Consider the following 13,491-nt stretch of genomic DNA (forward strand, 5'->3'; position numbering starts at 1 on the left):
GATACCAAAACAACAATACAACTATAAGTCTCTATTTAGGTATTTAGACTTTAAAGTCTATTAAGTGACTTTAAAATTCTCTAGATATTATAACATACCAATATATAAGAAGTTATAAATACCAATAAAGCATAAAATCAGCATATGAAAAATACAACTCTGTAAAATGCTGAACTAAAATTAGTATGTTTGTAATAACTGTAAATTTTGTTATTAATTGTTCTTGCCTTTCTAAAATGTAAAACTACTTAGAGGTAATTTCATAGAGTCTTGGATTTAAAAAAAGACCTCAGAGTTCATCTGCCTTTATCAATTAACCTTCAAAACTTAGAGCTTGAATTACCTTCCTAAATGATAATTTCATTTTCAGATAGTCCTTATTCTTACACATTTGTTTCTTCCATATAACTGAAGACTTTTGGCCTGAAGGTTACACATTTTGGGCTGTCTTTAGGGACCTCAAAGATCTAATCCTTTTGAGAGGTGACATTTTGTATCAGAACTCTTAGTTGCAAATGGCAGAAAACCCAGCTCAAACGGACCTAAGCAAAAATGGGAATGTAATGGCTGTTGTAATTTAGTAATCCAGAGGTGGTACTAGTTTTGGATAAATTTGAAGAGATAAGTGAGTCACCAAATATAGATCAGTGGCTATTATTATAAATCAAGTTATGCTGAGTAGCCATAAACCAAATGTCTACTATATATGTCTTAAAAGTATTTGAAGAGGGGCACCTGGGTGGCTCAGTGAGTTAAGCCTCTGCCTTCAGCTCAGGTCATAATCTCAGAGTCCTGGGATCGAGCCCCATATCGGGCTCTCTGCTCAGCGGGGAGCCTGCTTCCCTCTCTCTCTCTGCCTGCCTCTCTGCCTACTTGTGATGTCTCTCTCTGTCTTGAAAATAAATAAATAAAATCTTTTAAAAAGAAAGTATTTGAAGAAAATTGTTCTATGTACCCCAAGAATCCTTTTAAGATAAACATGCCATTATATTTCACCCCATCCCCATCTACCTCATGCTCAGTTTTAGTTCTCTCCAAATTGTCTTTATCCTTTGCTAGTGGTTTGTGCTGAGATTAACTTAATATCCAAAGTGAGGTTTTAGAACTATGGTAGAATGATCCTTTCTTTTTTCTAAAAACTATATTTCCATGAATGTAGCCAAAATCAAAATCTCTCCTTGGTATCTACCCATGTGTTGTTTTTTCCACACATGCCATTTTAAGGCCTCTTTTCCACATCCTATACCTGAGCATTTGGCTTTTGAAAGTGTTTTATGTCACTTGATAGCATTCAGCACTTCAATTCAGGTAACCTGTACCTCTTGAAGAGTTTGTATATAAAATGCCAATTGCAAATAACACTACAGATAGTAGAAAACCAACTTAAGTTTTCTTTCTAATGGTAACAAAAATAAATCTTGGTTATTTTTTTCTTTTTAGATTTTATTTTTTTATTTGAGAGAACAAGTGGAGGGGAGAGGCAGAGGGAGAGGGAGAAACAGGCTCCCCACTGAGTAGGGGACCTGATGCGGGGCTTGATCCCAGGAATCCAGAATCATGACCTGAGCCAAAGGCAGACGCTTGAATGAGCCACCCAGGTGCCCCATAAATCTTGTTTTCAAGCAAGACCTATTCTTAAGCAGTGTGACCAAGACATAATAACTCTCTTCTGAGCTCTGATCCATTGGCTTCATTCTGAGAAAGCTCCATCTTTGTGATACTAAGATAGCGGCCACATGTACTCTTGTTCAGTGCAGTGGAAAAGAGCATATCTGCTCCCCCAGCCACATAAGAAGTCCAAGTATGCTGTCTGATAGGACCACCTGAGGTTACATGCTATTCTCAGATCAGTCATCATGGCCAGGGAGGAAGTTATCACGCTCGTTAGTTAGGCTTGAGACACATAGCTGGCCTTGAAATTGAGGAATAGGGAGAAAATTAACTTCCCTGGAAACAAGTGGATTGTACGGTACAGGGGTGAAATTATCAAGAAAACTGGTATTGGATACTGACAGTGAAAACACCCAGGGTATATAGATTCAAATTAATATCTTCTTCCCCCACTCCATACAGTTCTCTGTAGCAAGTAAAATATTTCAAAAAGGAGCTAGAGTCATTCTTACCACTGAAGAAGTCCTTGGTGAACTTTTTTTGTTGGGATTTTAGGCGCTGTGTCTCCTTAGTCTGGTTCTCTTACTCCTTTTTGATTCCTTCAGATCTGCTCTCCACCTCAGCATCATAGAGGGCTGGCTGGTAAGGGGGTGGTATATGGAAGATGGAGGGAAAAAGTCATACTCACATTGTAGTGATGGCCACCAACTATAACTCAGACAACTTCAGAAAATGAAACAACAGGAGGCATTATGGCCTGTGAATGTGTCTGGGGTACCAAAGATGATCGTGTTAAGGGAAATAAAGACCTATATCCAGTGAAGCTGGGCAGCCCCTGAAAAAGCCATTACCAGCTTATTCACCAGCTTCTGTGAGATCTCCAGGCCTTGAACATGACTAGTTCAAATTCAAGGTGACAAAGGTAGAGGATAAAAGTAGGTATGGAAAGATCTGAACATTGAAGGACTAAACCAGATTACCCGTGTGGTCAGCCTGTATGTATATATATGTATTCTGTGATGGCAAAGACCCATGTAAAAATACTGTTTTGCATTCCCTATATTAGGCACTTTAGTGTGTCACCTTATTTAACCATCTCAACACCACAAATGAATAAAGCCAGGCTCAGAGAAGTTAAGTAACATTCTGAAAATCATCTATTAAGCTACTAAGTGGTGGGACTAGGATTTAAAACCATATCTGACCTAATTTATAGTCCACTCTCCATTGTATCAGTGGTTCACAACCCTAACCCTAAATTAGAGTCACTGGTTAAGCTCTTTAGAAATCAAATTCCCGGGGCGCCTGGGTGGCTTAGTGGGTTAAAGCCTCTGCCTTTGGCTCTGGTCATGATCCCAGGGTCCTGGGATCAAGCCCCACATCTGGCTGTCTTCTCAGCAGGGAGCCTGCTTCCCCTTCTCTCTCTGCCTGCCTCTCTGCCTACTTGTGATCTCTGTCAAATAAATCAATAAAACCTTGAGAAAAAAAAAAAAAAGAAATTAAATTCCCAGTTACGACCACAGACTGACAAAGCCAGAACCTCTAGGGGTGAAATCTGGAAATTTACATATTTATAAAGCATCCAAAGTAATTCAGAGGATTAGCCAGGTAGGGAACTGACAGTTAGAGCCTATAATACCATTAGTGGGTGGTTTTGTTGTTCTATATCCCACACATTCCATTTGCCAGTAGAAATGCTCAGGGGAACAGTGTGTTAGGTGAAGTTTAACAACAGTCCAAATTTAGACACTGAATTCTCAATCTGCTATGTGCAAGCTCTCCAAATAAAAAGGTTAGGGGAAATAACTGAGGGGAAAATCAAGAAGAATGGTGAATCAGGTTTAGGAAGGATCTTGCCTCAGAATGTCAGCCTGACTTAAAATCTGGAGCCACATCAACTAAAGTAGAGTGAGATAACCAAGGATTACCTTGAATCTCTTCCCCAAATTCCACCTCATCAATTATATGAAGAGACTCCTCAAAATCCATCAAAGTTGCCCACTAAAAAGGTTTTTTTTTTTAAGATTTTATTTATTTATTTGATAGAGATCACAAGTAAGCAGAGAGGCAGGCAGAGAGAGAGGGAGAAGCAGGCTCCCCACCGAGCAGAGAGCCTGACACGGGGCTTGATTTCAGGATCTTGAGATTGTGACCTGAGCCGAATGCAGAGGCTTAACCCACTGAGCCACCCAGGTGCCCCACTAAAAAGTTTTCCTCCCTTCTCTCTCTCACGTGCACATGTACCTTAGCCCTTTACACTGCAAAATTAGATTTTCAGGTTCGGCTCTCCTCCCCTTTCCCCTTCCACATGGCCTTTCTCTGGGACCTAAGTATGACCTATAGACAGCTACCCTGTTCTTTCACCTTAAAGTACATAATAACTCCAACATTTGTACCTAATTCATAAAACTCTCACATTCGGGAGCCATTCAGATTGTGAGTCATAGAAAAGATTATTTGTTTCAACTAACTTGTTTTTAGAAATCAGTAGACAAGAGCTGCCTTAGACACACAAGTCTTTGGGAAACAGGGCCTACCACAACAGCTGTCAAATGTTAATGTGCATGCAGATCGCTTGGGAATCTTGTTAACAGGTAGATTTTGATTCTTTAGATTTCACAGAGGGCCCAAGATTCTGAACTTTACACAAGCTCTCAAGTAATGATGTTTCTGTTCTTCAGGTAAGAGTCTACAGTATTGCTCCTCAGATTTCGCTACACTTTGGAATCACCTGAGAAGTTAAAACAAAACAAAACACTGGTGTCTGGGTCCCACCTCTGAGGCTGACTAAATTGGCATTACGATTTTTTAAAAAAATATTTTATTTATTTACTTGAGAGAGACAGACAGAGCATGAGCAGGGGGAGTGGCCACAAGATAGGGACTGCAAAAGGGACAAGCAGACTCCATGTGGGCCAGCCTCGGGGCTCGATCCCAGGACCCTGAGATCATGACCCAAGCCAAAGTCAGATGTTAACTGACGGAGCCACCTAGGCACCCAGCATTATGATTTTTGAGTTCCTTAGGTGAAACTATTGTGCTGCAAAGTTCGAGGGCCTCTGGTCTACAATATGGAAAATATAAACAGAATAAAATTAATTAGGCTAATAGGTTTAAATCAGGGGATCCTAAATTCCTCAAGTATCTTGTTTTTATTTGAATCTCTCAATATGTAACACAGTGCTTGGTATAAAATAAATCTAATAAAAGTTACCTAAATTGAATTGCATAGTATCCTGTCCCCACCTCTGAAAGCCCGCCTTACCAATTGACTCAAAACTGGAAAATGGGTCCAAATCAGAATAGCTAGATAAACTCATCATGTGGCCTGATAAAAGTCCAGGATATCAGGCCCGAGTTTATTTCTTTGCCTATTAGACAAACCAAAACATATGCTCAGGGAGTGGTTGTAATTGCCCTTCATGTAATTTGCCCCTTCAAGAAAACAGAAGTGCCTCTTTCACAACCTTTTGGAAGCTATTTTGTTGGCACTAAAGCTATGCTACCAGCCTCACGAAAGCGGAGATGAGCCCTTCCAACAAGTGGGTCAGCTGGCAGGAAAACTGGCTTCAGAGTAGTAGACCTTATAAACATACTCTCTGTCCTCTCAGCGTGCAGAGCTGATCTTAGCAGTTGATTACATGCTATCTGCTCGACTTTCAAGGGCAATATAAGCAGTCAGTATTCTTTTCTAGAAGTCCAAGATGCACATAAGCTCAGTTCAAGAAAAACCACATAGACCCACAGAACTTTAGAACCAGCAGGACCCTGCTCTAACCAAATACATCACTAAGAAAATTGGGACCCAGATTGGTGATGTCACTTAAGATCTCCCATCTGCTTTATGGACTATAATTTCTTCTTGCTTCTGGTTCAGTAGTGCTCTTCACTGTTTGACAGTTTCTACCTATAATCAATAACATTCCTTATACCAATTAAAATTTAATTGATAGTTTGGCCATGATGTGACTATGCCATCATATAATTCCCCATATAATCATATAACATAATGACATCAACCATGACACAAGCAGGCCCAAGGATGGTTCTTTTATGGACTATGCTTATTGTTGAGATTAAAGAACACAACAGAAATATAAAATAAATTAAAATGTACCATGCTTTTGTATAATTGGTGGATTATAAGAAATGAGAATTAATTTGACTGACAATTAGAATTCTTTGAGTAGTCCAGGGACAATAACATTATAACCCTAGGGTGGTGGCCATGAGAAGCACCTCTCAGATCTCCAGCTACAAGGATTATACTGACTGAGGTTCCCATCTGCTAAATATTGACATCCATCATTGCATTTGCATTGAGACCATTCTTCCCAGCATGGCAGGGACACTAACTCAGGCCCTGACCTGGGAGATGTACAACTCCTCTGACAGGTGACCTAGGCTCAAGGATTCCCCATCACCCTTGCCAAATTTTACTCAAATCTATACTAGGCACCTGGCTAGCTCAGTTGGTGGAACATGCAACTCAATCTCAGGGTCATGAGTTTGAGCCTCATATTGTTATAAAGATTACTTAAAAATAAAAACTTAAAAAAATACTATACTGTACTCTAAGATGCTTCCACCTAACTTTTCTTCTTTCTCTCCTGCACTTGGAGTCAGACCTGAATCACAATCTGATGGCTCTCCCAGCCTCTCCTTGCTCCAGTCCATTTTTTCCCACAGATGTTTCCCTAATGAATTTATCCTATTCAGTCCTATATCGGTGTCGGCCTTTGGAGGTTAAATTAACTCACCCAGTGAAAGAAATGCAATTAGATGACTCAAATTGACTGTAGGGTAAATCATGTTCACATAGTATCAAATGCCATTTATTGTTTTTTGACTTTTTGGATTGGTAATATGGTTGAAGAACAGAACATAATCTTTCCCAACCTTGTAATATTTGAGTTGGAAAAGAAAAGGGGAAAGAGCTTAAGGGAGGGTAGAAATTTAAAAGAGACTTCTTCGTATAAAAAGGGAAGTCAAGAGATTGAGTTATAACTTGATGGAAGAATAAATAAAAGTTTAAATATATTATTGTAAATTATAAAACTGATGAAGAATTGAGTCATAACTGTCAAGGTTAGGGGGAATTGGAATAAGAGTTCTTTAAATTCAATAATTAAATCCTCTCTTAACATAGCAGGAAATCAATAAAGTCTACATTAAATAGATCAATAGCATTATAAGCACACCACGGGCACCCACTGCAGTTTGCAGTAGCATCCTCCTCCAAACCTGAACTTTCTTGCTCATCCCCTCCCCACAAAACAACAGAGGTATTTTATTTATTTTTTTAATAATTACCTCTTTTTTTTTTTTAAGATTTCATTCACCTATTTGACAGAGCGAGAGAGCACAAGCAGGGGGAGGGGCAAAGGAAGAGGGGGAAGCAGGCTCCCCACTGAACAGGGAGCCCAATGTGGGGCTCGATCCTAGAACCTGACCGGAGCCAAAGGCAGACACTTAACTGACTGAGCCACCCAGGTGCCCCAGAGCTATTTTATATTTAATGGCCACATATTTTATCATGTAACTTTCTGCTCTGACACTTCCTCTTCTCCTCTTCCCCACTCCTCTCCTAGGACTAAGCCCCTTGTGTGTCTCCACTTTTCTTCTTAGCCAAGGTTCTCTGAATCATTGAAATGTGCTTTCTTCTCCTCTGTAGTCTCCTCTTTTCCTGTGGTCAAGCCATATACATCTCATCTGAGCCCAAACAAAACTCCCACCTTCTCTGGCAGTTTCATATTTACTAAAATAAACTTTCATTAAGACTTTTGTTGTTTAAAATTTTACAGTGATCAAATGCACTTTTGGTAAATAAAAACTACTAATTGTTATTTAAAATCTAATTTGTTTCCATTTCATTTTGAAAAGTCCTTCTCACACATGGGACACAGACCAATACCTGGAGACTGACTTTGCTATTTAAGTGATTCATTCCTATACACAGGAAATATTACAGTCTCTCTCCTGGTGTTATTGAATGTACTTTTCTGTAGATAATTGCTAGTCTAGTTGGATTGTCATTTGAGTCTTTTATATCCTTGTTGATTTTCTTCCTACTTATATTATTAGTTAATAAAATCATGGTATTGACAACTTCAAAAAAAAAGACTTTTGTTGTATTTCACTATAACTGAATTAAAAAAAACAACATCTAATTACTAGAAACATGCACCGAAATGCCATGTGTATATTCCCATAATTGCTCTGAACCTATGTCTCTATAAGTGATGAACTAGAATTCTCAATATCTCCTTTCATGGTGGCATCTAGACAGAATAATCAATGAAATAATGAAAGGGAGATGTGCAAGGTTTAGGAAAGCCAGAGTTCATGAGAGGACATAGGTGTCTCACGGATAAACTCTGAAGTTCAAGCATGGATTGCTGTCACTTGAACTGAGCATTGAAGACATTGAACACACTAGCCTTTCCTTCAGAAAAAGCCATTTCTATCTAAGCTTCTTCCATTCCTACATCTGGGGTAAAACAGGGTAAAGGTAAAGAAAGAGATGAACATGCAAGAGTTCAGAAGTCAGCCTGTGGAGGAGTTTCCCCTCTACACGTCTCTAACTAAGCAGTAAATTGCAGGAAAGCCCTAAGAAAAAGGGAATTCTAGTTTGGCCACATCTGTAGATGCTGGTGACACACGAACGCCCACACCAAATGCACTAGGTACCAGGTACTGTTCTAAGTACGTCTATTAAACTTACAAAATCCTCATGAAATCCCCTATAGAAAAGCATATTATTCTTTCCTTTGCATGTGAATAAAGTGAAATTTGAAGAAATTAAGTAAGCCCAAGATCACATAGCTGAGAAAAGGTGGAAAAGGGACTCAAACTCTAGATGTCTTGTTCTAGAATCTAACATCTAACCTCTCTACAGTATTTTCAAAGTATTCTTAAAATTTGGAATGAGGGAAGATAGGACCAGTCTTTACAGAGACCGTAGGACAATGTTACAGAGGATCATACCAAGCTCAGACATTCTAGAATCATAGGTCACCCAACACTGTTTTACATAGGGTCCCAAAATTCCCCAGAAATAATTGTGAAAAAGAATTTGTTGTCCTCCTTAGCTGTCTTTGATGCTGGGATTAAAAGCTGCTCTGAAACCCCTGGAGAGAATGGCCTAAGAAATCAAGGAACTCAGGGTGCCTGGGTGGCTCAATGGGTTAAAGCCTCTGCCTTTGGCTCAGGTCATGATCTCAGGGTCCTGGGATTGAGCCCCGCATCGGACTCTCTGCTTGGTGGGGAGCCCTCTCTCTCTGCCTGCCTCTCTGCACTCGTGATCTCTGTCTGTCAAATAAATAAATAAAATCTTTAAAAAAAAAAAAAAGAAATCAAGGAACTCAAATTTAAGGGAGAGTTGGAGGAGTTGAATATTGGAAAACAGAAATTTGGAATAAATTCCCAGGAAAGGAAGTAAACCCACGTTGGAAGGCTGAAGAACCAGTAAACAAGTAGAAGCCAAGACTCCAAGTCCTTTGTCCTTGGGAGAAGAACTATGTCTCCCAGGCTAAAGGGAATCAGAACCTCCTCCCAATGTGGAAGGCAGCACAAGAATGCAAGGAAGGAGAGTTTGTAATAATTTAACAGTCCTTTAAGATGGATTTGCCTCGAGCCTTTAAGCTGTGAACTTTGGAAAATGACTCTGAACCCTAATTCCACTGAACATTAATTTAGTGTTAAGAATAGCTTCACCTCTCTTCACATGCTTTCCCTTCTCCATATCTCATTAACTCCAGGAACCTTATGCTTCAATCTCATCAAAACAAACACAAAAAAATAAAAACTACTTGCAGATGATTTGTACATAAAAACCCTTTATTGAGGTTTCAGAGGGAAGAATCTATTACTTAAAACTTAATATCACATGGGCGCCTGGGTGGCTTAGTTGTTGGGCGTCTGCCTTCGGCTGGGGTCATGATCCCGGGGTCCTGGGATCGAGCCCCACATCGGGCTCCCTGCTCGGTGTGAAGCCTGTTTCTCCTTCTCCCTCTCCACTACCTCTCCTTGTATTCCCTCTCTCACTGTGTCTCTCTGGCAAATAAATAAATAAAATCTTTAAAAAAAACCCAACTTAATATCATATGACCCCCTCCTTTTTTTTTAATGAATGAAAGGAGGAGGGAAAGGAGAGGGTGGAGAAAGAAGGAAAGAAAAGTGAGAGAGGGATGGAGAGACAGAGGTAAAGGAGGAAACGCCCTCAACTACTTTTTTTTTTTTTTTAAAGATTTTATTCACCTACTTGACAGAGAGAGATCACAAGTAGACAGGCAGGCAGAGAGAGAGGGAGGGAAGCAGGCTCCCCGCCGAGTGGAGAGCCTGATGCAGGACTCAATCCCAGGACCCCGAGATTACGACCCGAGCCGAAGGCAGCAGCTTAACCCACTGAGCCACCCAGGCGCCCCCCTCAACTACTTCTTGATGTTCCTGCCTCTTGTCATGATTCTGGGCCTCACATCTTCCCTTCCTCTCTTCTCCCTCTAAGTAAGAACCAATTCCTCCATTTTCCTTAAAGAGCAATTCAGTTCTGAGTCATCCTCACTCTCAGCCACAGATCCATGATGCATAGCCAAATTCATCAAGATGTTTAGTTCAACAAAAAAGCTCTTTCATTTTAACACAATATACCTCCCTCTGAAGGCAATTGTTGTTAGACATAAATAGTATACCTTCACAGTTTCGAAGGAATTACATATTTTAAAGGAAATCCGATCACGGTCTCTCGCAATTTGTGTACAATGTAATAAACATGATGTTTTATATACGTTTCCAAATTGACACAGAATACACTCCTTTAGATCTCTTGGTTTCAACATTTCTCAAAATTCGACTCTCTGATATGTATTTAAGAGTCTGTGTCTCATACTTTAATTTAACCCTTTATTAACTCAAATCAAATCAATTAACATATTAGTAGGGACTAGGAAGGGAACCCAGGACGGCAATCTGGATTCCTAAGGAAGGCAAAAGGCTCAATAAAAAATTATGATAAATTTTACCAATGGTTGTCCTTAGTTAAGTCAATCAAAACCATCATTCATGTTAACTTTGATACTCCGCATAGAAAACTGACCTAGGCAATCAAAATGGTGAAAAACACAATACAGCATCTTTATTCCTATATTTGTACTTCAAGAGGAAGAGGATAAACGTGGGATGGGTAATGAGCAGGAACTGGAGGCCGAAAGAGAAGGAAACAATAACAAACGTCAATGTTTTTCTAAGGCACCACTGTCCATTTGAACTATAATTAGAAGTCACCAAATTTTGGGAGGTGGTCTCACTAATTCCAGCAGATGGCAGTGCTGTATAACATGTCGATTTAAAACAAAGACAAAACAAAAAACTTCCTGAAGCTCTGGACCCTTTAAGAGAGAAAACTTACAAATAATTCCTTTTTATTTATTTGGGTTTCTTTTAAAGTTTTATTTATTTAAGTAATCTCTACACCCAACTTGGTACTCAAATTCACAACCCAAGATCAAGAGTGGCATGGTCTTTCAACTGAGGCAGCCAGGCGCCCCTAAATGGTTTCTTTTTAGAGTTGAGAAGTGCATATTGAGGTATAAACCCATTCTCTGAAAATTCCTGTTTTCAAATTATAGACACCAAATACAACCCCAGATCTTAGCAATACCCAAAGTTCCAGACACCCTATGGATCCCCTCATGATTAAACGCAATTATTCGTGTTTAACTAGTGTTTCGTGCTCCATTGGCCTTGGGTATCTGCTGGAACCTCAGGAAGCCACATAAAGTGGCTGTCCCACATCCCTTTCCCCTACTCCCAGCTTCTTCCCCTAGAAAGAGTAGAGGCTGATTCCAACCCATTCAGCCCTATACCTGAGTTCCTTGCAATGGCCTCCAGCTCTTCCTCTCCTAACCTCCATAGTACCCAGAGCCCTTAGCTTCAGGTCAGCATTTAACAACTTCATGGTATTGCTCCCATGGTGATGGTTTCAATTTACCAATTAGGCAATTAACTTGAAATCATGGAAGGTGTGCTCTTTGTATTTTTAATTCCCTACCATAAAAACGATATCAGATGCTGATGAGGGGCTTTAAAGATAGTCATTAATTGATTAAACCCTCTCATCAACTCTGAAAAATGTTTACCAGCATGCTAATTTTCAGTAATGCCCTTTGAGTTTGAGGCCAGCCGTAGGACTGTGCAGAAGACTCCAGTCAGGGACTTCTGCTCCTGGCTAAATAGTGGTGTAGTTTTCCTGCGAAGTGAAAGCAGCTTGTGTGCTGCCTGTACCTGAAATCCTATATTTCATGCACGAGGCACAGGTGCTCCACCTCTTCCTAACGTCCCAGGGCTCCCTGTGTAAGCCCCCACCCCTAGGCCTCCTACTCAATCTGAGCACAACAGAGCTTTCTAATTAAGCCTGTTTGGGTTGATCACAGTCATACCATTTTTAGTTTCAGGCCTCAATTACAAGTTTTAGTTATTTACTTTATTTCTACCAACTCTTCTCTTTGCTACCTTTATTTGCTTTTCCAAACCTGTGCCACGATACTCAGCGCTCTGAAGCACCTACTAATCCCAGGACACATCTCACCAGGTGTCTTATATAGACCCACAGACTGTAATTATCTAACATATTGTATCCATTCTAGGGCCAAGAGCAACTTCAAGCACACCCAACCCTTCAATCAGCCCCAGTTCCAGCTGTGTTAAGTTCTCATTCCAGTTTCTTTATTCACTCATTTACGCACCAAATATTTGTCGAGTGCCTGCTATATTTTAGGCACTGGACTGACTAGTGAAGAGTCAGTGTGATCCCTAGCCTCAGAAAGCTTGTGGCTTCACGGAGGAGACATTTTAAGTAAACACACACATGAATATTAATTATAACTAAAATATATTCTTTCAAGGAAAAGAACAAAATGTTATGAGAATGTAATGTGGGTCGTGATAATGGGGATATAGAATTTAGATGGGGCAGTGGTTACAGATGGGCTATCTAGAAAGTGATGTTTAAATTGTACCCCAAAAGTTGGTAAGTGAGCACACTGAAGGGTCATCATAGGCAAAAATGACCCAGGGAACCTACTGAGGAGGTCACTGGCAGCAAGAGTGCAGCCCAACATAAAGTCTGTAAGTTAGGCAGGGGCTACACCCTGCTTGACCTTGGAGACCAGGGCTGGTACTGAAGGCTCATACCAGACCTGTAACTTATGATTCTAAAATAGGCTCTCCTCGACTGCTGAACTCTGAAACTGAAGTCAGATGTCCAAATTCTTCACCCCTGCCTGAGCAGGGACTGGCAAATTTAGACCCAGAGGCTCTTTCAGAGTCTGCTGGAATCTCAGGTAACCACATAGCCCTTTTCCTCATTCATATCTTCTTCCCCACCCTGAACAATACCCAGACTCTGCTCAGGTCTCTGTTGTAGAAACAAGTGCTTTGGGAATGAGAATATGTCTTCACCACTGCCAGGACGGGGGCCTCTCATTCTTCCACCAATGTGTCAGTGGGAAAAGACCAAACTCGCCATCACAAAAGAAAGAATTTTATAATGTTAATTTTAAATTTATTATTATTTATTAATTAAAATTAATTAATTTCAAAATGTTAATTTTAATGTCTTTTAATGCCACTTTATATCTTAAGTCGATTACACGTTAACTCCTTAAAAACAAAGTGCTTTTTATTTTAGACCAATCCTAGGTCCAGACTCCACAAAGAGGCCCCTGACACTTATATAATTAAGAATAATAATGAATGTAATAATCATCACTCTTTTCCAGAATTTGAAAACACTTTTCACTTATTTGACACCTCCTTAAGCTACAGGAAGATACATCACATCAGGCCTGGGGAGAGAAGAAGGAAGAGTTGCAACTTGTAATT

The sequence above is a fragment of the Meles meles genome, chromosome 13, assembly GCF_922984935.1.
Source record: "Meles meles chromosome 13, mMelMel3.1 paternal haplotype, whole genome shotgun sequence".
NCBI classification, from domain to species: domain Eukaryota; kingdom Metazoa; phylum Chordata; class Mammalia; order Carnivora; family Mustelidae; genus Meles; species Meles meles.